At 46.3% G+C, this 25,951-nt stretch overlaps 1 protein-coding gene and 1 non-coding gene across 14 annotated transcripts in view; one reads left to right on the plus strand and one right to left on the minus strand.

Annotated features, from left to right (window-relative positions):
* Window positions 1-25,951, minus strand: part of CAMTA1 (calmodulin binding transcription activator 1) — a 2,014,371-nt gene that overhangs the window by 83,230 nt on the left and 1,905,190 nt on the right. The window lies entirely within an intron of this gene.
* LOC141111555 (U6 spliceosomal RNA) lies at window positions 3,718-3,824 on the plus strand. The gene has a single exon (XR_012236444.1). It is a non-coding gene; the product is annotated as a U6 spliceosomal RNA (small nuclear RNA).

Genomic DNA, 25,951 nt, shown 5'->3' on the forward strand with positions numbered 1-25,951 from the left:
GCCTGCAAAGCGCCGCTGCTACAGCGCTTTGCCAGCACTTCGGCGGCGCTACCATGATGGAAGGGGTAGAGGATTTTTTCAGCCTACAAATGTCTGGAAACAATAGAATGAAAAGTTAGGAGACCTCGGGCCTAAAACATGGAATTAGCCATGAAAGAAAGAGGAGATTGTGACATCACTGCCATGCCTCCCCACTTTGTTCAATCAGAGAACGCTTTGCATTAATTGAGAAAAATGTCTTCTCTGAATAGCACCTGTGCCAAGCGAGGGTGCAACCTCCTGTGTTCACAATCCAGCAGGGCAGCCGCTTGGCATGGGAACTGGAACCTAGTGGAGATCACCGTAGTAGCAGTGTAGTAGCGTTGCCTACTACAGTGATTTCAAACTTCCGCAGGGAGACCCCCAGATATGGCCCATGGTTCAAGCTGGACCAACGTAACTATGTAAAAATGGCCATATCTGGAATTCAGCTTTGATTGAGCCTGGGTTTCTGCTGTGCATGTTGGTGCTTAGAGACCCTTAGTGACAGTGCCCCATTGTTTTGGACCTCAATCTGTGATTGTTTTCAGTCCTCGAGCATCAATGCATCCCTGTTTTATGACTCATTTTGTGACTGTCACGGTCAATTCCACAAATGTCAGTCTATCTATGTCTGGGGACACAGTATTCCACGTTGTGCTACTCTAGGCCCCCTGTGTATCAACATTGTTGTTTTATGAGCCCAACTGTCAGCATATCATTGTTCTGTGTGTGATGGAACTCCACAAGTCATCCTTTTACAGTTTTGGGTCCTCAGTTAATGAGCATCCATTGGTCATTGTTCCGTTTTGTTACCCCCAATATTGTTGGATCCTGCAATCTAGAAATTCAAGCATTGTTTGTACAGGATGCCATGGATGGGTCCTGGAAGGCAGGGGCGTAACTACCACCATAGCGACCCATGCGGGCGCTATGGGGCTCGCAGCCGAGTGGGGCCCAGTGAGGATAAGAGCACCGCCGGCACAGTCTCCCAGCCAGGGGAAGAGAGAGGAAAGGAAGAGGCGAGCTGTCCGTATCAGCAGAGAGCTGAATTGCCCAATGTAAGAGCTTTCATTAGAACTTCCAGTGTTCCCGGGGCTCACGTCACATAGCTCCACCTTTTGGCCCAGTGCCTTTGATAGACAGAACGCCGATCCAATGCGGGATATGTGACGTCATCAAAGGCGTCGGGCCAAGAGGTGGGGCTATGTGACGATGAGCCCCAGGAAGACAGGAAATTCAAATGAAAGCTATTACAGCGGGCAATCCCGCTCTCTGCTGATCTGGGTGGCTTGCCTCTTCCTCTGCATAGGTGGGGCTGTATGGGGCACAGGCAGACCAGGCTGTATTGGGCACAGGTCATGCTGTATGGGGCACAGGTCACACTGTATTGGGCACAGGTCACGCTGCATTGGGCACAGGTCACGCTGTATGTGGCACAGGTCACGCTGCATTGACACTAGGGCAGCTGTGGTGGGGGGGGGGGCGGGGGGGGCTGTTTGCAGGGGGGCCCCATACAACATTTTGCTATGGGGCCCTGCTATTTCTAGTTATGCCCCTGCTGGAAGGCAGGTATATATCACTGTTGTTTGGGATATGGTTCCTTTCAGGGGGACAACAAGGTATAATTGGAGAACTCATGGATTCTCACCCATGCTGGGTGGAGGGTTCAGAGCTGATCAGTTACGTAGAGGGAAAAGTTATTTGAACCTTTTTTAGGATTGCTAAATCCTGATATGGGACCCAGACTTCAGAGGATAGGAGAGCTCTTGGGTGGGAAAGAGCCTCCAACCCTGACTATAGGTACTGTGGTTCTAAAGGGATTAACCCACCTGCAAAAGGGCAGAAAGCAGCCAGCAGGTGTCTAGGAGAGATCTTGGGTGGGAAAGAGCCTCCAACCCTGACTACAGGCATTGTGGTTTTAAAGGAGGGAACCCACCTGCAAAAGGGCAGGAAGCAGCCAGCAGGTGTCTAGGAGAGATCTTGGGTGGGAAAGAGTCTCCAACCCTGCCTACAGGCATTGTGGTTGTAAAGGAGGGAACCCACCTGCAAAAGGGCAGGAAGCAGCCAGCAGGTGTCTAGGAGAGCTCTTGGGTGGGAAAGAGTCTCCAACCCTGCCTACAGGCATTGTGGTTGTAAAGGAGGGAACTCACCTGCAAAAGGGCAGGAAGCAGCCAGCAGGTGTCTAGGAGAGCTCTTGGGTGGGAAAGAGTCTCCAACCCTGCCTACAGGCATTGTGGTTGTAAAGGAGGGAACCCACCTGCAAAAGGGCAGGAAGCAGCCAGCAGGTGTCTAGGAGAGATCTTGGGTGGGAAAGAGCCTCCAACCCTGCCTACAGGCATTGTGGTTGTAAAGGAGGGAACCCACCTGCAAAAGGGCAGGAAGCAGCCAGCAGGTATATTGGTTGGTGTGGAACAGCACACAGTTGTGAGAGGGCTGTGGGATGTTAAATGGCTGAGACACTGCCTGGGCTCTTGTGACCTTTCTGGACTCATGGAGCAGGCAGGGACTCTAAACCTTGCTGTGGGACTAGTTTATACTGGTGGTGAGTTAAAGTTTTTATATGTATACCAGAAGTGTCTGAACTGCTGTGTTTGCTTTTTCTAAAGAAAGCTGTTTTGTTTGCCTTTTGGAAAATAAAGACTGTTTTGCTTTTACAAATACAGCTAGCTAGTGGCCCAGGCTCCCCAAATTTCGGATGTTGTATCCAAGGATTTGGAGCTCCAGGAGTCACAGAGCTATTGTTTGGGTGATAATATACAATTCCAGCAATGAACGTTGCTCCTAACTAGATTCGTATTGACTTTTTTCCTAATGTTTTACACCATACCAGTAATGAGAAGGGGAATGACAGATGTACAACCGAAGAAGGCAAGGTGTTAGAAATCGTCCATCAGAAGTCATGAAAGTGCCCAATGTATCAATTACCCGACACATATGTCCTGCTAATGTCGTTCCATCTCTCGCTGCTTTCATCTACTCTGAGCAGCTGGTCCCAACCACGCACCCCATACGAGCTGGAATATGTCTCTAGAGCTGTATGCTTCCACGCCGGACACTCAATCCTGCTCACGGCGCAGTTTTATCGCTTTGCTAACCAACATTGACTTTTATCTTCGGAACAGGCTTACCTATTCTTACTAAAGTGAAACTATCATTGAAACTGACACTTCATATGAATCAACAGAACCCATGCCACCATGAGCAGGTCACTTATTTATTGCAGCTGTACGGCTCCTTTATGTGACCTGAAGCCTAGGCAAGCATCACATGGTCTCTGGCTACTAGAAGGTGGGTACGGTGGGTGTTTCTTGTGAGAGAATTGAGACTGCTGGTTTTAATTTGACAGACTCTGTCTGGTAGACTTATATCTACGGATCAGGGACCTATTCAGCGCAAGTCACAGTTGAGCACACCAGGGTCCCCAAACCAGGAAGCCTGCATACCCCCCCCCATCCCCCGACCTGACTAATATAGGCGTGACACATTCCATTTCCACGGTCATCTCATGAAGTGCTCCCTCACTGTTTACATCATACAGACCACCAACGGTGTAAATGCTAAGGGCAGGGGTCTTAGAACCACAGTCTGTGGCCTGCTACAAGATTTGACATGACCCTCGACATTTTGTCCCGTTTATGCATAATGCTCTTCCACGGTGCAGACTAGCTTGCCGCCAGCACCATACCAGCCAGTGACGTGCTTGTTTTAAAAGCACATGTACTAAAATTGGAACAATACAGAGAAGATTAGCATGGCCCCTGCACAAGAATGAAATGCAAATTTGTAAAGAGTTACATATTTTTGATGTTCGGGGAAACATGGGCGCTCACTTGGCATGGAGATACTGGGGGGGAGCCTGAGCCGGACCCCCATAACCATGCCGGCCAGTCCTGTGGGAGAACAGTTCCAGGAGAGGTTGATGATGGCCTTCCAGGAAAAGATGAACATGGCTCAGCTGCCGTTTCCTCAGCGGGATTACTGCGCCCGTCATCCCATCAAACTCATGAAGTGAAAGAGGGACATGTGGCCCAATGTCTTCGCCTGTAAGGACGAGCGCCACGAGTGGGAGTGCTGCCAGCACCTGGATTACATCAAAGGAAAGAAGCAGTACGAGCGGGAACGGCGCCTCCTAGTGAGGAAAGCGCTTCAAGAGCAAATGGAAGCTGAGTAACGTCCGTTGTTTTCTTCTTTCTGAGTGGAGGAATAATCATTAAATTACTTTGTAATAAAGATTTCTCTTATAGCAGCAACCAATGATGCTGAGCCGCCAGGTCACATGGCGTCATTCGTTGCTATGGTGCTGTCGCCTGACCCGTCCACACCATATGAAAAGGTATATAGTTGATCAAGGGACAACCCAGCAATCAAAAGAGGACCTGCTCTGCCTCCAGCCCTCCAACTCGGGAGAGTAGTGCAAACTTTCTGAACCAAAGGCCAGTTTACTGTCCTTCCATCTTTAAGGGGGGTGAACTGTAGCCAATGGGAGTAGAATATGCCCCCCGGCATCCGTGTGGCATCATTGGTGGGGAGGAATAGTGCCTCTCGTTGTTAGTATCAATGGTAAGAGTAGAGGGAATGGTGCCCCATCTTTGGCGCCAGTGGGTGGAACAGTGCCCCAAGGGTCAGATAAAGGCAGGCGAAGGGCCACATCTGGCCCCCAGGCAGCAATTTGGAGACCACTGGAGTAGAGTAAGTAGTGAGGAGAGTTATATTTATGTACAATAGAGTGGGAAAGAGTTCCAATTTCTGTTTGTGACCCCATTAGGGAAATTTTCCCTAACTTCCTGTCCCTTAGATACCCGTACAAATGAAATTAGGAGGGGGGGGCGGATCAGGTATCACCAGTCCTGAAGGGCACAGACAGCAATAAGAACATTGTAGAAATATGTAACCCGTCCTCATTCTATCACACACGTGTTGTTTTTTTTATCTGTGTCCCCTTGTGGAGATACCCCATCTCTTTCTGCCCTGATGTGGTTGTAAACCCTTCTATATACTCCCTTCTATATACTCTATATACTCTATCCTCCCAGGACCTCCTGCTCTCTAGCTCCCTTGTTACCTCCTCTCATGCTCATCTTTAGGACTTCTCCAGAGCCTCTCCCATCCTCTGGAATTCCCTGCCCTGGTATAGCCCCTAATCTGTCCACCTTTAGAGCCCTTTCACACTGGGGCGGTTTGCAGGTGCTATTGCGCTAATAATAGCGCCTGCAAACCGACCCGAAAGTGCTGCTGCCTTCATTCCAGTGTGAAAGCCCCGAGGGCTTTCACACTGGAGCGATGCGCTGGCAGGATGATAAAAAAAGTCCTGCCAGCAGCATCTTCGGAGCAGTGAAGGTGCGGAGTGTATACCGCTCCTGCCCATTGAAATCAATGGGACGGCGCGGCTATACCGCCGGCAAAGCACCTCTGCAGAGGAGCTTTGCGGTGGTATTTAACCGTTTCTCGGCCACTAGCGGGGGGTAAAACTGCCCCGCTAGCGTCCGCATACCGACGGTAAAACGCCGCTAATAATAAAATTTTACCGCCGACGCCGCCCCCCCACCCCAGTGTGAAAGGGCTCTTAGGAGATCCCTGAAAACTCACTTATTCAGCCTATCCCACACCCACCTAACAACCCCCATCAAATCATTCCCCGCATCTATTACCTTTTGTACCACCACCCCCTCCCTACGAGCCGGGCCCTCCTGTCCCTTCTGTATTGGACTGTACTGTAATTGTGTTGTCCCCCCTCTACATTGTAAAGCGCTGCGTAAACTGTTGGCGCTATATAAATCGTGAATAGTAATAATAATATACCCAGTGAGGGGACTATCCTCAGGTGCTACACAGAGATGAAACAAATCCTCCCACATAAGTTGTACCTGCTTATCTGCGGTCTTCTCTACATCCGTTCAAAGTCAATCATTTATAAGGCTTGTCTGAGAGTTCAGAAAAAAGGGGGCAGAGAGCTGAAGTTACACTCTGCAGGGCTCGGTGAGGAGTAGTCTGAGTGCTGGTTGGGGGCAAGGGACACTCCCCCTCCTTACAGGAACAGAGCTGAAGCTGTCAATCTGCTGGAGATCCCTCCCCTATCACCATTTATCTCTTGGTGTCAGGAAGTGACTCATGCAGATAACAGAGAAAGGAGGCAGCGGACAGAAATGACACTTAGTTCTCTGAATTGAGACAAGTACACACTATAGAGGGATATGCTTTGTACATATTTCATGCCTGAGGTTTACAACCACTTTAACGCTGAAACTTTCCCATAACTACAATGATTTTTTTTTTTTTTTGCCGGTCCCAGTCATGTCGGCAGGTCACTGTGATTTGATATGACTTTAAACAATACTTTTTTTTAACTTAATACCCAGCAATGTGGAAGGTTAGCCAAGTCTTACAACCCCGTGCCAGCAGGGATTATCCTCTCCACTTTCTGCCTGTCATCCACCCGACAGATTATTATAGCAACCCATTCCGGACCCCGGACCCGTACCGCCGGCTCCGGGAGGGTGATGGGGTGACGCGATGCCTACCAGAATGTCTACATTCCCATGATCATGCTCTTGGTGAAATGCTACGCCAAATAATACTTTATGGAATGAAGACTATCAATTCACCAGGAACACGTGACGTCACTCATATCGCAGTGTTGACACTTTTTTCCAAGTAGCCTCGTGGACTGAATATTTTTGCAAATGCAGAAATTAAGAAATTGGGATGAAAGGTTTAGCACTGGGAAACACTTTTTGATAGATACAAAGTGCATTTTATATACAACTATATAGATCAGACCAAAATGAGGGATAAATGAGGAGGAAAGAGGGACAGAGGGACTTTGTTCCAAATCAGGGACATTCCCTCGAAATCTGGGACAGCTGGGAGCTATGCATAGAGCACCAGAAGATTACTGCTGTGGGGCTAAGAGGGGAGGGGCAAAGGACAGAGGATTTTAATTACCCCTTTGCGCCAGCGTCTCCTGGCCCTTTAAGAGGTTTCAGATGTCGGGAGCAGGGGCGGACTGACCATTCGGGCACTGGGGCACTGCCCGAGGGCCCCATGCCACCAAGGGGCCCCATCAGAGTTGCCAGCCTCAAAAAAACCAGGTACAGTATGTGAAAATCTGTGTTTTTTAAAAAATCCCAAAATTATAGCTGCCCCGCCTATCCAGTACCTTTTCAGTGTGTGTATTCTGTGTGTGTATTGTGTGTCTGTGTGTGTATACTCTATGTGTGTGTGTATATTGTGTGGCCCCATAATCTATTGCCTGGGGGCCCCATAATCTCCTATTGCCCGGGGGCCCCATAATCTTCTCCTATTGCCTGGGGGCCCCATAATCAACTATTGCCCGGGGCCCCATGAGTTCTCAGTCCACCCCTGGTCGGGAGCTTATGATCATGTGACCGCCGCGATTGGCTGTCACAGCGATCACATGATCGGAAAGCTTTCCATTACCTGCCGGTAACTGTGCCGGGAGCGGGCAGGGCACGCGCTCTCGGCACAGCTGTGTCTGCAAGTTGTTACACCAATATGCAGCCACTCGGCGCCAAGGCCCAGCTGCTGAGAGGCCGCATATTTGTGTACCGTCGGTGCCTAGGGAAGCGGTTGCAAACCCTCACATATACCCAGTGAAGTGACTGACCTCACTTGATACACAGTGAACAAACCCTTCTACATAAGCTGTACCTGTTTATCTGCAGTCTACTCTTCTCTACATCCATTCAAAGTCCAGAATTTATCAAGCTTAACTGAGCTCTCAGAAAAAAGGGGGCGGAGAGCTGAAATTACACTCTGAAGAGCTCAGAGAGAAGGGCTCTGAGAGCTGATTGGAGGAAAGGGACACACCCTACTCCTCCTCCCTCCTTCCACACAGCACACAGAAAGAGCTGAGGCTGTCAGACACAGGCTGTGTGCTGGGGCTCCCTCCCCTGTCACCTTTTTTTCTCTTGGTGTCAGGAAAACTTGTCAGAAGTGATTCACGCTGATAGAGGAACGAAGCAGCAGAGAGAAATTACACTTAGTGCTCTTAATTGAGACAAATAGACACAAGCACAAGGGGCGTTTTTCATTCAATGTAAGTATTGTCTCTCGTGAAAAAAAATTAAAAGTACTAAACGTATGCAAAAAAAACTAAAAGCATTGCTGGTTTTGAAAAAGAAGCCATACCTGTAGGCCATGTGCAGCCTCTCCCAAGCCTGTCCAAAAAAAACCCCCTAGGTAGGTGACCCCATCCCTCCTTCCCCATCGCTCTTTTTCATCCTCTGCCACACAACACTGCTGCTACAGAGGGAGAAAGAGCCCACTGCGCATGCATGAATTTTGAACGAGCCAGAGCGCTCAATCCTGCAAAGCTGGAGGTGCGTGTCCTTCATAGGCAGATCGAAGGGGTCACCTACCTACCCTGTTTCCCCGAAAATAAGACCTAGCGTGATTGTCGGTGATGGCTGCAATATAAGCCCTACCCCCCAAATAAGGCCTAGTTAAAGTCCTTGTAGGTCTTATTTTCAGGGTAGGGCTTATTTTCGGGGAAACAGGGTGGGGCTTATTTGGGGGGTAGGGCTTATATTGCAGCCATTACTGACAATCATACTAGGTCTTATTTTCGGGGAAACAGGGTAGGAGATTTTTTTAGACAGGCTTGGGAAAGGCCATGCACAAGTATGGCACCAAGAGAAATCTTCTTCTTCAGAATGTGGGCAGTGGTTTGTTTTTAACGAACCCAACAGACAGATAAACTGGGTGGTCCTGGCTATGCTTTATATTGGTGCTGTGCTACTTCTGATCCGCGGAGAACGGGGAATTTATTAGATCTCATTGTAAATGTGTCAAATAATAACAAAACACAATGCGATTGATAAATCTCCCCCTCCGCGCTCATCTTCTTTATAGACGATCCGTGTGTCTGCTATGCAGACGGCGATATTTCCTCAGAGAATTTACATACATAGCCTGGAACTGTATTCCAGGATTCAAGTTTGTTTTAATGGCAAGGCGCGGACTGGATGAGTATTTACAATGTCATCATACAGAGACTTGTACTGATTATACAGCAAAGATGGCCAACTCCAGACAAAACCTTTTTTTTTTTTTTTTTTAAAGCCCAACTTTATCTCTTTGTTAAAACTAAAAAAAATAAGGGGTACCCCCTTACACACATATATTGTCAAAAGTATTGGGACGCCTGCCTTCACACTCACATGAACTGTAATGGTATCCCAGTCTTAGTCCGTAGGGTTCAATATTGAGTTGGCCCACCCTTTGCAGCTATAACAGCTTCAACTCTTCTGGGAAGGCTGCCCACAAGGTTTAGGAGTGTGTCTATGGAATGTTTGACCATTCTTCCAGAAGAGCATTTGCGAGGTCAGGCACTGATGTTGGAACGAGAAGGCCTGGCTCGCAGTCTCCGCTCTAATTCATACCAAAGGTGTGTAGGCCAGTCAAGATCCTCCACCCCAAACTCGCTCATCCATGTCTTTATGGACCTTGCTTTGTGCACTGGTCCAAATCATTTGCTGGAGGGGGGATTATGGTGTGGGGTTGTTTTTCAGGGGTTGGGCTTGGCTCCTTAGTTCCAGTGACGGGAACTCTTAAGACGTCAGAATTCAAAGACATTTTGGACAATTTTATGTTCCCAGCTTTGTGGGAACAGTTTGGGGATGACCCCTTCCTGTTCCAACATGACCAGTGCACAAAGCAAGGTCCATAAAGACATGGATGAGCGAGTTTGGGGTGGAGGAACTTGACTGGCCTGCATCTTGGTATACTGACTCCTTAAGAGTTCCCTTCACTGGAACTAAGTGGCCCAACCCCTAAAAAACAACCCCCCACCATAATCCCCCCTCCACCAAATGATTTGGACCAGTACACAAAGCAAGGTCCATAAAGACATGGAAGAGCAAGTTTGGGGTGGAGGAACTTGTCTGGCCTGCCCTCAACCCGATAGACCACCTTTGGGATGAATTAGAGCGGAGATTGCGAGCCAGGCCTTCTCATCCAACATCAATGCCTGACTTCACAAATGTTCTTCTGGAAGAATGGTCAAACATTCCCATAGACACACTCCTAAACCTTGTGGACGGCCTTCCCAGAAGAGTTGAAGCTGTTATAGCTGTAAAGGGTGGGCCAACTCAATATTGAACCCTACGGACTAAGACTGGGATGCCATTAAAGTTTATATTTGTACAAAGGCTGGCGTCTCAATACTTTTGACAATATAGCGTATATAAAAAGCACAACGCAGGATTAGCATGTGTATGTAAACATAAATTGTGCCACTTATGTAAGGTATCATAGCAAACATCAAAGTGAGAGCAATAATTCTAAGGCCATCATTCACAGTTAACTCTAAACTGATAGCATGTAAAGGCTTTTAGAGCGTTACCTATGGAAAACTTTGGGTACCATTGTGTTTTTGTGATTCCACAGACGTGCGCAATTTTAAAACTTGACATGTTTGGTATCTATTTAATGGACACAACCCAATAATTCATATTTTACCAAAAACTGGGTACTTTTTTGCACTAAAATTTATTTTAGGGTATTTCTTTCCTGAAAATATGCATTTGATAAATAGCTGCAGAAATACTGTGTGAAATCAAAAATTACAACTAACACCATTTTATTTTCCAGGGTCTCTGCTATCAGAAACTTTACAGTAACTTCTAACAAAAGATGCTCTTTTTAAAATGTGTGCAAAAAATTTAAAAACTGCCCTGGTGGACAAGTGATTAAGGTCATTTTGTGGATGAAGGACGGGTCTGCTTTTGGATCTACTTGCTGTTGGTGAGGAAGGATGGGTCCATTATTGGATCCAATTGCTGTTGGTGATGAAGGATAGGCCCGCTTTTGGATTCAATTGCTGTTGGTGATAGAAAATGGGTCCACTTTTGGATCCAATTTCTGTTGGTGATAAAGGATAGGTCTGCTTTTGGCTCCAATTGCTATTGGTGTGGAAGAATGGGTCAATTTTTGGATCCAATTGCTGTTGATGATGAAGGATGAGTCCGTTTTTGGATCCAATTGCATTTGGGGATGAAGGACGGGTTCGCTTTTGGTTCCAATTGCTGTTGGTGATGAAGGATAGGTTTTCTTTTGGATCCAATTGCTGTTGATGATGATGAACGAGTCTGCTTTCGGATCCAATTGCTGTTGATGATGATGAACGAGTCTGCTTTCGGATCCAATTGCTGTTGGTGATGAAGGACAAGTCCCCATTTGGATCCAGTTGCTGTTGGTGATGAAGAATGGGTCTGCTTTTGGATCCAATTGCTGTTGATGATAAAGGATGAGGCTGCTTTCGGATCCAATCATTGTTGGTGGTGAAGGACAAGTTTGCGTTTGGATCCAATTGCTGTTGGTGATAAAGGACAGGTCCGCTTTTTAATCCAATTGTTGGTGATGAAGGACAGGTCCGCTTTTGAATTCAATTGCTGTTGGTGACGAAGTATGGGTCTGCTTTTGGATCCAACTGTATATTGGTGATGAAGGACGGGTCCGCTTTTGGATCCAATTGCTGTTGGTGATAAAGGACGGGGTCCGCTTTTGGATCCAGCTGCTGTTGGTGATGGACAGGTCTGCTTTCGGATCCTATTGCTGTTGGTGATGAAGGACGGGTCTGCTTTTGGATGCAATTGCTGTTGGTGATAAAGGAATGGTCCGCGTTTGGATCCAAGTACTGTTAATAATGAAGGACGGATCTGCTTTTGGATCCATTGGCTATTGGTGATGAAGGGGGGTACACTTTGAGATCCAATTGCTGTTGCTGATGAAGGAAGAGTCCACTTTTGGATCCAGTTGCTGTTGGTGATGAAGGATAGGTCCGCTTTTATGCCGCGTACACACGGTCGGACTTTTCGTCTACAAAAGTCCAACGGACGCCGACGGACTAAAGCTGGCTGGTAATCCGATCGTGTGTGGGCTTCTCCGGACTTTCAGCAGACTTTTTCAGCCTCAAATCCGAAGGACTTTAGATTTGAAACATGCTTCAAATCTTTACGTCGTAACTACGACGGACCCCGAAATCCGCTCGTCTGTGTGCTAGTCCGACGGACAAAAACCCATGCTAGGGCAGCTATTGGCTACTGGCTATGAACTTCCTTATTTTAGTCCGGTGTACGTCATCACGTACGAATCCGTCGGACTTTTGTGTGGTCGTGTGTAGGCAAGTCCGTTCGTTAGAAAGTCTGCTGCAAGTCCGCCGGAAGTCTGTCGGACAGGCTGTCGGACTTTTGTAGACGAAAAGTCCGACCGTGTGTACGCGGCATTAGATCCAATTGCTGTTGGAGATGAGGGACGGGTGCGCTTTTGGAATCAATTGCTGTTGGTGATGAAGGACAAGTCTGCTTTTGGATCCAATTGCTGTTGGTGATGAAGGACCGATGTGCTTTTGGATCCAATAGCTGTTGAGGATGAAGGACAAGTCTGCTTTTGGACTCAATTGCTGTTGGTGATGAAGGACCGATGTGCTTTTGGACTCATTTGCTGTTGGTGATGAAGGACCGATGTGCTTTTGGACTCAATTGCTGTTGGTGATGAAGAACGAGTCCGCTTCTGGATCCAATTGCTGTTGGTGATGAAGGACGAGTCCGCTTCTGGATCCAGTTGCTGTTGGTGATGAGGGACGGGTGCGCTTTTGGAATCAATTGCTGTTGGTGATGAAGGACAAGTCTGCTTTTGGATCCAATTGCTGTTGGTGATGAAGGACCGATGTGCTTTTGGATCCAATAGCTGTTGAGGATGAAGGACAAGTCTGCTTTTGGACTCAATTGCTGTTGGTGATGAAGGACCGATGTGCTTTTGGACTCATTTGCTGTTGGTGATGAAGGACCGATGTGCTTTTGGACTCAATTGCTGTTGGTGATGAAGAACGAGTCCGCTTCTGGATCCAATTGCTGTTGGTGATGAAGGACGAGTCCGCTTCTGGATCCAATTGCTGTTGGTGATGAAGGACGAGTCCGCTTCTGGATCCAGTTGCTGTTGGTGATGAGGGACGGGTGCGCTTTTGGAATCAATTGCTGTTGGTGATGAAGGACAAGTCTGCTTTTGGATCCAATTGCTGTTGGTGATGAAGGACCAATGTGCTTTTGGATCCAATAGCTGTTGAGGATGAAGGACAAGTCTGCTTTTGGACTCAATTGCTGTTGGTGATGAAGGACCGATGTGCTTTTGGACTCATTTGCTGTTGGTGATGAAGGACCGATGTGCTTTTGGACTCAATTGCTGTTGGTGATGAAGAACGAGTCCGCTTCTGGATCCAATTGCTGTTGGTGATGAAGGACGAGTCCGCTTCTGGATCCAGTTGCTGTTGGTGATGAAGGAGGGGTCCGCTTTTAGATCCAATTGCTGTTGGTGATAAAGGAGGGGTCCGCTTTTGGATCCAATTACTGTTGGTGATGAAGGAGGGGTCCGCTTTTGGATCCAATTGCTGTTGGTGATGAAGGACGGGTCCGTTTTTGGATCCAATTACTGTTGGTGATGAAGGAGGGGTCCGCTTTTGGATCCAATTGCTGTTGGTGATGAAGGACGGGTCCGCTTTTGGATCCAATTACTGTTGGTGATGAAGGAGGGGTCCGCTTTTGGATCCTATTGCTTTTGGTGAGTCAAATCTCATTTCCTGCCACAGTCTGTAAATTCATCGGGATTTATATTTTTATTTCCAATGTGTCTATCATAAAGCAATAAAATTCCTTTAAAAGTTGACAGTGTATACATGGCCCCCCTCCTGCCAGCAACAAATATTGATAAAAGCTAAATATGAGTGACAGCGAAGCAGCTAAAGGACACTTCATTTCTGCCCTCCTACAGACTTTATTAAGAATTTCACAGCAGTCATTCTGATTGAAGCATCAAAAAGCGCAGATAATTGAAGGTCAGACCCTGAAATGGCTTTTTTTTAATTACCAATGTCCTGATATTCCCATTGCTCTACAGCAACAGGGTTGACCTCAGCGGGCAGCGACACCCATGCATGTTAATTTATGTTTGCAACTCTTCTTGGCAGCAGGTCAAGCTTGCTGGGGTTTGATTGACAGGTCAGGAAGGGCCCGGGGGGGCCCGGGAAGGATGCCAAGTGGAGCCCTCTGTACTTTGGTTCACCGGGGTATCTTTCTGGCACTCTGAACTCTCCCAGCGGGAGCTGAGAATAAACAACTTGCACGTATCTTTAATTAGCAGGATTGGTTTCTTTTTAAGGAGACCATTTATGCCGTGTTTTGCTAGAGACTTAGAGAATGAATTCCCCGACAAAAACAAATTCTGACCACAGTGACTCATGAGCAATTAGTGGAGGAAAGTGCATGAGTTCAATTGATAATAAAGGGGCACTTAGTTTACTTTTATTTATTATTGCAGGTGTCTCCACACTACGACCCGGGAGCCACATCCGGCATGCTACAAGATTTTACCTGGCCGTCAGCCACCTGTTCCGTAATTGTGTCGTGTATTTCCATGGTGCTGGTGGCGGTGGGCCAGTCGCCAGCACCATAACAACCAAAGACGTTGAGTGTCCAGAACACATGGCGTCACTTGATACAGTAGTGCAGGCCGGCACTACTGGGGGATGGAAGCCAGCAGAGCTTCAGCTCTTTCATTAAAGTAATACTAAAGGCTCCCTTTTTAAAAAAAAATTACAAACATGTTATAATTACCTGCTCTGTGCAATGTTATTGCACAGAGCAGCCCCGATCCTCCTCTTCCCGGGTCCCCTGCTGGTGCTCCTTGCTCCTCCCCCCTGCCGAGTGCCCCCATAGCAAGCCGCTTGCTATGGGGGCACTCGTGTGTGCTCGCTCCCGAGCCCGCTCTGTGTCCACAAGACACACAGAACGGGTCACAGCCCCTCCCATTGGTCCCTCCTCACTGGCTGTATTTGACAGCCAATGGCTCCCGCTGCTGTGTCTCAGCCAATGAGAGCCCGGACAGCAGCAGCTCTTGTGCACATCACTGGATCATAATCAGGCTCAGGTATGTATTTAGGGGGGGGGGGGGGGCTGCAGAGGAAGCTGCAGCCTTTACAACCACTTTAAGCTAAGGGAAAATTCCCTTGCGAATACAAGAGCATTTTTACTTTTAGGCCCCTTTCACACTGGGGTGCATTGCAGGCGCTATTGCACTAAAAATAGCGCCTGCAAAGCGCCCTGAAACAGCCGCTGCAGTCTCTCCAATGTGAAAGCCCCGAGGGCTTTCACACTGGAGCGGTGCGCTGGCAGGACTCTGAAAAAAGTCCTGCTAGCAGCATCTTTGGAGCGGTGAAGGAGCGGTGTATACACCGCACCCTCCCATTAAAATCAATGGGGCAGCGCGGCTATACTGCTGGCATAGCACTGCTGCAGCGGTGCTTTGCGGGCGGTTTTAACCCTTTTAAAACCCGCTAGTGGGCGAATAGCGCCGCTAAAACTACGGTAAATATAGCGCCGCTTTACCACCGATGCCGCCCCCGTCCCATTGCGAAAGGGGCCTCGGTAAAACAACCCCAATATGTTTACTGGTCCCAGCGAAACTTGATTTTTGAGCCCACGGCAACCATGCCCACACACCTTTTGAACATTAGAGGTAAGTTGCACAACCCAGAAACATTTGACAAGAGGCTGCAGTCCTACCCCTAAGCACCGGGATCAGTAAAAAGGGGCTATTAGAGTGGACTTTCTGACTTTGGTACAGTTGTATTTGTCCTGGATACCCTTACAGCCTGGAGTTCTTCTTTAAAATATCAAACATTGTCTAAATCCATCTGTCATGTGTATTCTTAAATCTTGGCGTGCTTTGTGTATTTCTTCCAGATCTGTGCAGCAATTCAGTGTGTGACTTCCTGTAATAAAGACCGCTCACTGCTGAACTCTGTTTGTGCAGGGTGACTGGTCTTGTCTCCGCCCCCTCCTGTAGTTTTCTGTAGGCAGCCTGTAGTGTAGAGGGGCTGCTGCACAGTACAGTGGAGATGTCGCTGCCAATAGCTAATATCTTGGTTGGCAAAGATACGTGGATTTATATTCACTATGGCCATTTAGAAATATATTTAAATTAAAGTTATTGTACCCGGAGTTCAGCTTTAATTCTGTTTTCTATTGTACAACTCTTAAGTCCCAAGATCTCCTATGGTACAGTTTTTACACCTTTACACCTCCCATGATGCATCATGTTTCAGAACCTGCCACTCACGTTTTCAATCGCCGCTCGATTGCCGATTTAATAGAGCAAGATATGTTTTATTCCTCGTTCTTGGCAATTTCCATCTTGCTTGTGGGCATGTGAAGCCCACAAGCACTATCTTCCCGGGCTCTGGTGCAGCTGAGCGACCAGCATGCACTGCCCCTTCTTGCGCATGCGCAGTATGTACAGCTCGCAGCGCCGTACACTTCTGACGTTGCCAATGGAAGTGCCCGCCCCGTTGTGATGGCAATGAAGCCCTCAGCACTGCCCACTAACTCTTGGGAAATGATGACACACATCTCCCAGGAGCACTAGCGAGCACGGGCACCGAGGGAAATGATGTCAGGCATCAGGGAGAGGAAGAGCCAGATTCCAAAGCACCCCTTAGCAACAGACATGAAAACATGAGTAAAAAAAAATTTCCAAATGTTGTTTATTAGGTTTAATGCTGCTGAATAATGCAAAGTTAATTTTATGGGTGGAACTCCGCTTTAAATCTGCGATGTGAATGCCGTTTCTCTCTAAGGAAATCTAAAAATGGTTTGTTTTCTGCTCTGTTCAATTATGGCCGTCTACATTTCCGCAAAGCTACAGCATAACAACCTGTGTAATTATACACTGCGGATTCACGCCGGCGACGGTCCTCAGACTCAAACTCCTACCTACCCAATTTGGAAGGATTAGCATTACCATAAAGCCAGCCGGAGCCACATTCCTAGATAAGCTGAGGAAAAAACCCACTTGGGGATCTCCTTATCTGCACCACAGCCAGAGCTGGAAAAATGCAACATTTTTACTGTATGAGAAGGAAAAAAATACACAAAGAAGCACAATGCAACATAAACCAGCCCTCTGGTGTTTGTTTTGGAATACCTTTCATATACAATGTAACTTTTCAAAAAGCCAACCTCAACAGTCAAGATTTGCATCAAGTGGACTATTTGGATCTACTAACCATTTTGAATTGCTGTTTCAACCAAAGGAAACCTACACTTATTTACAATATTTGCCCAAAATCTCAGGATCCATAGGATTTAGAGATTGGAGAATGGAACCACATTGACTGGCAAGGTAACCAATAATCTGACACTCCGGGAAATGTCAAATGCCAAAGAGGCTTTTGTCAGATGGAGAAATGGAACAAAGAAAAGAGAGGAGGCATAGGTCGCCAGAGAGGTGAGCCTAATACCTATTTTATTGCCAGGAACTTTCATCTATATTTATTTAATTAACCTCTTGCCACTCACATAACACATATGTGTCCAAGGGTGGCAGAGCTTTTTGCTGACAGCAGGCTCCCAGCACATTGACCCAGATGTCAAAGACAGCTCTCAGCCTCCATCAATAATCGTTAGCAGGTAGGACCAGCTGCCAAGCATGTGACCACTGTGACAGCAAATCATAGTGGTCATGAGATCCCTCCGACCCTAACAATGAAAAGACCATGTTAAGGGGCTGGTTGGGAAGGGGTTAAACTTGACAGGGTGGCTCTAAGCAGGGGAAATTCAGCTTATGGGTTTCATAGCCTTACAATAGTTACACATTTTTATTTTAGACTATAGACTAGAATAAAATGGCTAAATAAAAACCTTTCTGGCCTCAAAAACTTGACTCTGCCCCATACTGCCATCCCCAACCATCCTATTGATCCTTTACTGTAATAGACAGCCTCACTGACCAACAGGGAGTCCTGGGAAGTGGGCCAGGGTGAAGCCTACCTTGACCTTTACAGTTGAGTTGAGATTTGCATCAGATTGGTGTCACGCTAACCCCTAAAGCAGGTGGTCAGACACTATAGCTGGCTTCTGTGTTCTTCACCTACAGCAGGCCCTTTCCCCATAAGGCAAGCAGGCCTACTGGTACTCAGTTGCCCCCTGAGCACAGCAAACAGGTACTTGCAGTGGCAGACAGGCAGAGTGGTTCAATGACAGTCCAGGTACAAGGCAGGCAAGGTTCAGAATAGTCAGGGTCAAATCCATAGTCAAAAGGCAGGCAGAGTCCAGAGAATAGTCGATATCTGATCCAAGGTCATAAATAGGAGAATCCAAACAGCACAGCAGGGTAGACAGACAGAGAGCTTGCAGGCATTATACACTATCACAAGCATGAGACTGCAGGCTTGCCTGGCTTAAATCAGGTTTGGTCTCCACACAGAGACTGGCCACATTAATCACCTTGCAGGTCGACAGACAGACAGGGATGCATCATAGCCATGACCAGGATGCTGGAATGAGACCAGCAGCTGTCAAAGAACAGGAGTGTTTACACGCTCCTGACATTTGGTTAATTGGATCATCATTTTGAAAGGCTGTTTCAACCAAAGGTAACCTAGGCTTATTCATTTCATCATAAGGTCAGCATGACCTGCCCAAAATCCAAGGATCTATAGGACCTGGAAGGCACATAAAAGTCGGAGAATGGAACCACAATGAATGGTGGGGAATCAAGAATCTGACACTCCCAGAAATGTCAAGAGCTTTATGGCAGTTGCGAAATTGGAACAGAGGGGAGGCAGGTGGCACAGGACACAGGAGAGGGGGGTATAATACCTCTTTTATCACCAGGCACTTAGATTTATTTAATCTTGACAGGGTCACTTTAAGCAAAGGGAATTGATCTTATGGGTTTCATGGCTCTACGATAACGACTAATCTTATTTCAGCTTATAGACTAGGAGAAAATGGCTAAATAAAACCTTACTGGCACACGTCCACAGCCTCAAAAGAATTCAGAAGTCAGAGAAGAAAAACACAGTTGCCTACCTGTTTATCTCTATTTTATAAAAGGGGACCAACTGTGCAGATTAATTTAGGTCCCGAAGGCACATTGCAAAGGCAGGTGCCTGTTTTGGCAGGAATACAATGAGAGGCGGTGGGACTTTATTGTGCCATGGTGAGATGATTGGTCTAAAGCCACTCAGACAGCTGCCAATTGATGTGTGAGCAGTTTTCATCACCCCACAGGTCAATGTACATTCAGAAACGATTGTTAGAAGAACCACTGATCTACCTGTCAACTGTGTCTTCTCATCCTGGAGCCCATGACAACAAAACATAGAAGCTCCATGGAGCATAAACACTCCAGTTTTGATAATCCCCTGTGTAACCCGTCTAAAACCTTTTTTTTTTTTTTTTTTTTTTTTTTTTAGAGAGAATCTGTGGATGTTTGCTTTTGTCCTCCTCCCTCTTTTCTATATGGGGTGTTGAAGCCACCCTCCCACTTCTGGTTGGGTTCATTCACATCATACGTGTGTTACACCCCATGCTATTTCATGCTTTCAATACATGTAGCCTTAGGCAGCCCCTTTATTTTGAACAATTTGTCATTGCGCTTTAGCACATTATAGAACCTTTTACTCTGCAGCGCACAGCACCACATCAGCCAATGACATCCAAGCTTTGTGCATTGCATATGTTCGTTGGAGTACAATTAAAATATATCTGAATGTGAAATTTCCTTTCATATTGGATAGAATAAGGGAGGGTTTAAACCCCTGCCACTTTTTTTTTGCCAGATGTGTCCCATTGTGGAGATTTTCTTTCATATCCTGTCCCATAGCCAAAACAGCAAGTGAGGGAATCTCTGATTGTTGATTGTCACCAGGGTCAGTAGAACTAGTGTCCCCATTGCAAGGTTTTCCCCAATATTCTGGTTCTAACTCTAGGTTTTTCTCTCAGTTTTGGTGATAACGGTACACGGGGGGGGGGGGGGGGGGGATGGGGGGGAGTTAACCTCCTATAAAAAGATCACGACTATGTCAAAACTTGAAGAGAGTGTCTTAATGATTTTCCAGCCAAGGTCATCTATTATGCCGTGTACACACGAGCGGACTTCTTAACAGCAAAGGTCAGACGGAGCGAATCCGCCGGACAATTCGATCGTGTGTGGGCTTCATCGGACCTTTGCTGTCAAAAAATCAGACGGACTTTAGATTTAGAACATGTTTCGAATCTTTCCGCCGGACTCGAGTCTGGTCGAAAAATCCATTCGTCTGTATGCCAGTCCGACGGACAAAAAACAACGCAAGGGCAGCTATTGGCTACTGGCTATGAACTTCCTTATTCTAGTCCCTTCGTATGTCATCACATTCAAACCAACGGACATCTCGATCGGACTTTAGTCCGGTCGTTTGAAAGTCCGTAGTAACTCCGTCGAAAGTCCGTCGGAAAGACCGTCGGACCTTTGATGCTGAAAAGTCCGCTCTAGTTTACGCGGCATTACACTATCTGGATAGAAGAATGTGGAAACTCCTTCTAATTACCGAGCTCAGATGTTTCAGGTGAAGGGTACACATGCTCTTTCAACCTTATAGTAGCAGTTTGGTGAAGGACAGCTAGCTGCCCTAGTTGGGAGGGAAGGGTTCCTGCACTTTTTTCTGAGCTCTGCCTCTCTCCCTGTGCTTTGAATAAAAAGGGAGAGGACTCTGCCCAGTCTCAGTCTGCTGCATGGGTAGAGGATGCAGACAGACCTCCACGATGTAATCTCCTGCTGCTTACAGAGAGCTCTGTCTGCCAGGGGGCTCTCTCTCTGGGAAACCTTCTGCAGAACACTGCAACCACCACCATGTAGGGATACTGCTGGGACCTGCAGTCTACCCTGAAGATACCTTGTCATGTATGGACTCTTCCTATGCAGGTATGCTGGGGCAGTCAAAGCATTAGTTAGAGTTTCAGAGAGGTAAAGACTTTAGAGAGGTTTGCCTGTTGTGCTGAAGTAAAGCCTTGAAACTTTGCAATGCCTGGTCTGAAATTATTTAAAGGGGTGTATGAAAGTAACCAGCACTCTATGCAACTGGGGTCAGTTAAAGCACCTTGGGGGGGGGGGGGGGGAGTCGACATATTACAGAGTGTTACCAAGGTAACAGAAGTCTAGTAACCAGTCCAAGCAGCCTGTCATGAAGTGTGTTACCTGTGACGGGCAGGGTGTCCTCTAGCAGAGAGAGGTGATAATTCTGTTACCCTCTTCCGAGTGGACCATCTCCCAAAGCAACAGGAGCAGATCAGCACCACAGAGGCCCTTGGCCTGGCCACTAGGTACGTAACAGGAAGAGTTATCTAAGTACACGCATGGAGTCTAGTTTATTTGTTTAAGTATACACGGTGTACGGCCAACTTTAGGTTGACGGTCCTCCCTAAGGTTGAGTTATCCCCGAGAGTGGCCTCTACCTTGTTCTGAAGCATTGATGAGCAAGACACAAGTAAAGGAACCCCATGCGCAGGGTGAGTATCCCAGTCCACAAGTTCCATAAAGACATGGTTTGTTGAGTTTGGTGTGGAGAAACTTGAGTGTCCTGCCCTGACCTCAACCCTACTGAACACCTTTGGGATGAAATGAAACACCAGATGTCATCCATACCTGAACTCACAGATGTTCTTTTAGCCAAATGGGCACAAACTCCCCCAGACACCCTACAAAATCTTGTGGAAAGCCTTTCTAGTGGAGTGGAGGCTAACTAACTCCATATTAATTGCCAATGGTTTTAGAATTGGATGTCCAACAAGCTCAGGTGTGATGGTCAGACCTCCATATAAAATACATCATAAAGAAGCAGATTCTTGAATGATCGAACCTTAAAGCCTCAAACCTAGAGATGCCAGGATGGTCAACTTTTGTTTCAGGAACTCAGAAACTGTAATTTGCCGGGGTTGCTTCATTTTCCTGTGCACTTCTCAGCCTTGCCTGTCACGGTGGTGAAAGTTTGGAGATGTCAGAACTCGCAGTGGATTTCGGGGAGAACATACTGACTGAACATTTGCTCCTGCGATCCCTCTGACAATTTGTGAAGATGTGCACATGACAGGACGCAGCCGGTGTCACTGACATCTCCCTTTGCCATGCAGCACTTTTTTTTTCTGGCGTATACAACGTCTTCATAATTAGGAAGCATTTTTGTTCCCATCGAATATGTTCATGCTTATCTCATAATCAGCAGAGAGCGGTGATGTGTGATAACCCGAGGAAGCTCAGGGCTTATGTGTAAAGAAGCTGCTGACTTAATTAAGCTTCACCTTCCTGCCCTAGCTTCGCTGATTCATAGAAAATACCAAGGTTGCCACTGCTGATCCCTTCATTCTGAGAATGCGAGTGGCCTTAGCTGTCCTGATGCTAATCCTAGGTCTTCAGTACTTTCTGTGGCACTGGCCTGCATCATATATACAGATAACAAGTTTATACTCTGAAATCCCCTTCTCCTGCCTCTCTAAAGGCCCCCAACATTTTTATTTTTTTTTATCCATACCTTAACTTTAGGATGGGTATAAAAGATAATTCCGGAGGCGATCGTGACAATATTTGCTATTACTTTTTAAATTAATTTATATTAACCACTTGAGCTCCAGAAGATTTACCCCCCTTTCCTGACCGCGATACGGCATCGCGTTACTTTAACTGACAATTGCGCGGTCGTGGGACGCTGTACCCAAATAAAATGTATGTCTCCCCCCCCCACAAATAGAGTTTTCTTTTGGTAATAAACTATTACCTCTGTGGTTTTTATTGCGCTATAAACAAAAAACAAACGACAATTTTGAAAAAAAAAACCAATATTTTTTACTTCCTGCTATAAAACATATCCCATAAAAGTGTAAACAATCTAATTTCTTCATAAATTTAAGCCAATATGTATTCTGCTACATATTTTTGGTAAAAAAAATCCCAATAAGTATATATTGATTGGTTTGCGCAAAAGTTATAGCGTCTACAAACTGAAGAATAGATTTATTTATTTTTCTTTTTTATTCTTTACTACTAATGGCGACGATCAGTGACTTATAGTGGGACTGCGATATTGCAGCGGACAAATTGGACACTAAATGACACTTTTTGGGGACCAGTGAAACTAATACAGTGAATGAATGAATTATGATTTGTATAGCGCTACAAATGGGAACTGAATCGCCTCAAGGCGCTTGATCCGTCCTGTGTTGTCCTGCATCTTAGAAGAGGTGGGTCTTGAGTTTTTTTTCTGAAGACCCGATGGTTTTCTTCCATGCGGATGTTAGTGGGTAGAGCGTTCCATAGCCGCGGTCCTTGGACTGCGAATCTTCGTTCTCTCTTTGATTTGTAGCGGGACTTGGGAATGTGGAGGAGGTTTTGGTTAGTTGATCGAAGACTGCGATTAGGAGTGTAGTGTTTTATTTTCTCACATAGGATCCATACCTTCTGTGCTGACAGAACGGCAATCTGCCTTGTTTACTTAGGCAGATCGGCGTTCTGCCTGTGTCCTGAATGATCAGTGGATGCCGGCAGACATCGGGTCCGCCGGACCCACTGATCAGCTCCTGCTGTGTAGAATCACAGAGGGAGCGAGCCTCCAGCAGCACACAATCAAGCCCGATATCCGGAAATGCAGTTTCACATATACAGTATCTCGCAAAAGTGAGTACACCCCTCACATTTTTGTAAATATTTTCTTCTATCTTATCATGTGACAACACTGAAGAAATGACACTTTGCTACAATGTAAAGTAGTGAGTGTACAGCTTGTATAACAGTGTAAATTTGCTGTCCCCCCAAAATAACTCAACACACAGCCATTAATGTCTAAACTGCTGGCAACAAAAGTGAGTACACCCCTAAGTGAAAATGTCCAAATTGGGCCCACGGTGTCAAAATTTTGTGTGGTCAAGCATGTCTCCAGACCTCAACCCTATTGAGCATCAGTGGGACATCCTCAAATAGAAGGTGGAGGAGCACAAGGTCTCTAACATCCACCAGCTCAGTGATGTCTTCATGGAGGAGTGGAAGAGGACTCCAGTGACAACCTGTGAAGCTCTGGTGAACTCCATGCCCAAGAGGGTTAAGGCAGTGCTGGAAAATAATGGTGGCCACACAAACTATTGACACTTTGGGCCCAATTTGGATATTTTCACTTAGGGGTGTACTCACTTCTGTTATACAAGCTGTACACTCACTACTTTACATTGTAGCAAAGTGTCATTTCTTCAGTGTTGTCACATGAAAAGAAATAATAAAATATTTACAAAAAAGTAAGGGGTGTACTCACTTTTGTGAGATACTGTATATAAATATGTGATCCAGCGCAGTCGTACTGTAGCAGTAAAGTGCTATAGGGCGGTCGGAACCTGGTTAATATGTTTGTGAAATGTTTTCATGAGATGTTGATCTTATTACATGAGACATTTATTGTATGTTTTTACTGACTATTGCTTTCTTCATACTAGTGTCAGGGCTAGGCTCAGCCCTTCCTTCTCTGAGGTGGCCACTCAGCTAATTGCCAGCTCCCATCTCTCTCCACAGTTACTCAGCTGTTGTTGATTCTGCTCATCAGTCCTGCCTAATTAAGCCATCCAGCCCAGTGGATCTCTGCCTTCGCCTTAGTCAACATCACAGAGGCGTTCTCCTGCATTCCTGTTAAAAGACTTGCTTGGCTGACATCCCTTCTGGCTCCAGATCCTGCTTGCTGTTTTACTACGCTGATCTCCGGCTCCCTGACGTTTGGCTTGTCTGACTATCCATTTCCGGTTCTTGACTTCTGGCTATGTTTTGACTATGTTTGTTCTATTTACTTTTTATTATTAAACAAGTGTGATTTAACTGTGCTTCTGTCTCGGTTTGATTTCATGGTTTCTGACAACTAGCCCTGATGAAGGGGAAGGTTTTCCCCCGAAACACGCCGGGTTTACCTGTTACCTGCTATCTTCATTAAACTTCTCAAATAGAATATCAAGTGATCTTTTGATCAAGGTTCAAACCCATCCAAGTGTTTTCTGCTCGGCGTTCTCAATATCGCTATCAGAGAGGTAGAAGCTCAAGACTGTAATGGGTTCCCTTCATTGGGTATCAGCCCCCAAGAAGACTTCTTACTTCACAGGGCATCCACCAATACTAAGCCTTGTTTCCATTGGTCCAGTGCTGTCACACACACAAACCCCAGATACCTAAATACTAGTTTTTTTCCAGTTCTCCAGTTTTCCAGCTTTGACCAGTGATACTGGAAAACGGTTGCATTGTATAACATTCAAGTATGACTTTCATGCCACTTTAGAGGGTTAAAATGAATGTATATGGCCCTCAAGTTGCATGAAACTCAGACCAAAGTATGCATGAACTTAAGCTGCACATATATGAATGGTTATCATTGGATAACATGGGGTATGACTTTGATGTCAGTATTAACTAGTTGCTGACCAGCGGCTGCAGTCTTACGTCGGCCGTTTTAAGAAGCTATAGGGGGCGTGCGCGCGCGTGCCCGCTGCGTGGCGCTGGAGCCGATGTGCATGGCCGGTCCCGCGATCGCTCCTCAGAGAGCTACAGCGGGGATCTGTCAATGTAAACAGACAGATCCCTCTTCTGACAGGGGAGTAGAGAGAGATCTGCTGTTCCTAGTGATCAGGAGCAGCAACCTCTCTCCTTCTCCAGTCAGTTCCCTCCCCCCCACAGTTCGAAACACCTCCCTAGGGAACACTTAACCCCTTGATCGCCCCCTAGTGTTAACTCCTTCCCTGCCAGTGACATTTATACAGTAATCAGTGGCTGTTTTTATCGCTGATCGCTGTATAAATGTCACTGGTCCCAAAAAAGTGTAATAAAGTGTCCGATCTTTCCGCCGCAATGTCGCAGTCCCCCTAAAAATTGCAGATCACCGCCATTACTAGTAAAAAAAAAATAATAATAATAAAATAATAAAAATGCCACAAATCTATTCCCTATTTTGCAAACCAATCAATATACGCTTATTGTGTTTTTTGTTTTTTTTTACCAAAAATATGTAGAAGAATACATATCGGCCTAAACTGATGAAGACATTTTTATTTTTTGTTTTGGATATTTATTATAGCAAAAAGTA

This window comes from Aquarana catesbeiana, linkage group LG10 (assembly GCF_042186555.1).
Source record: "Aquarana catesbeiana isolate 2022-GZ linkage group LG10, ASM4218655v1, whole genome shotgun sequence".
NCBI classification, from domain to species: Eukaryota; Metazoa; Chordata; class Amphibia; order Anura; family Ranidae; genus Aquarana; species Aquarana catesbeiana.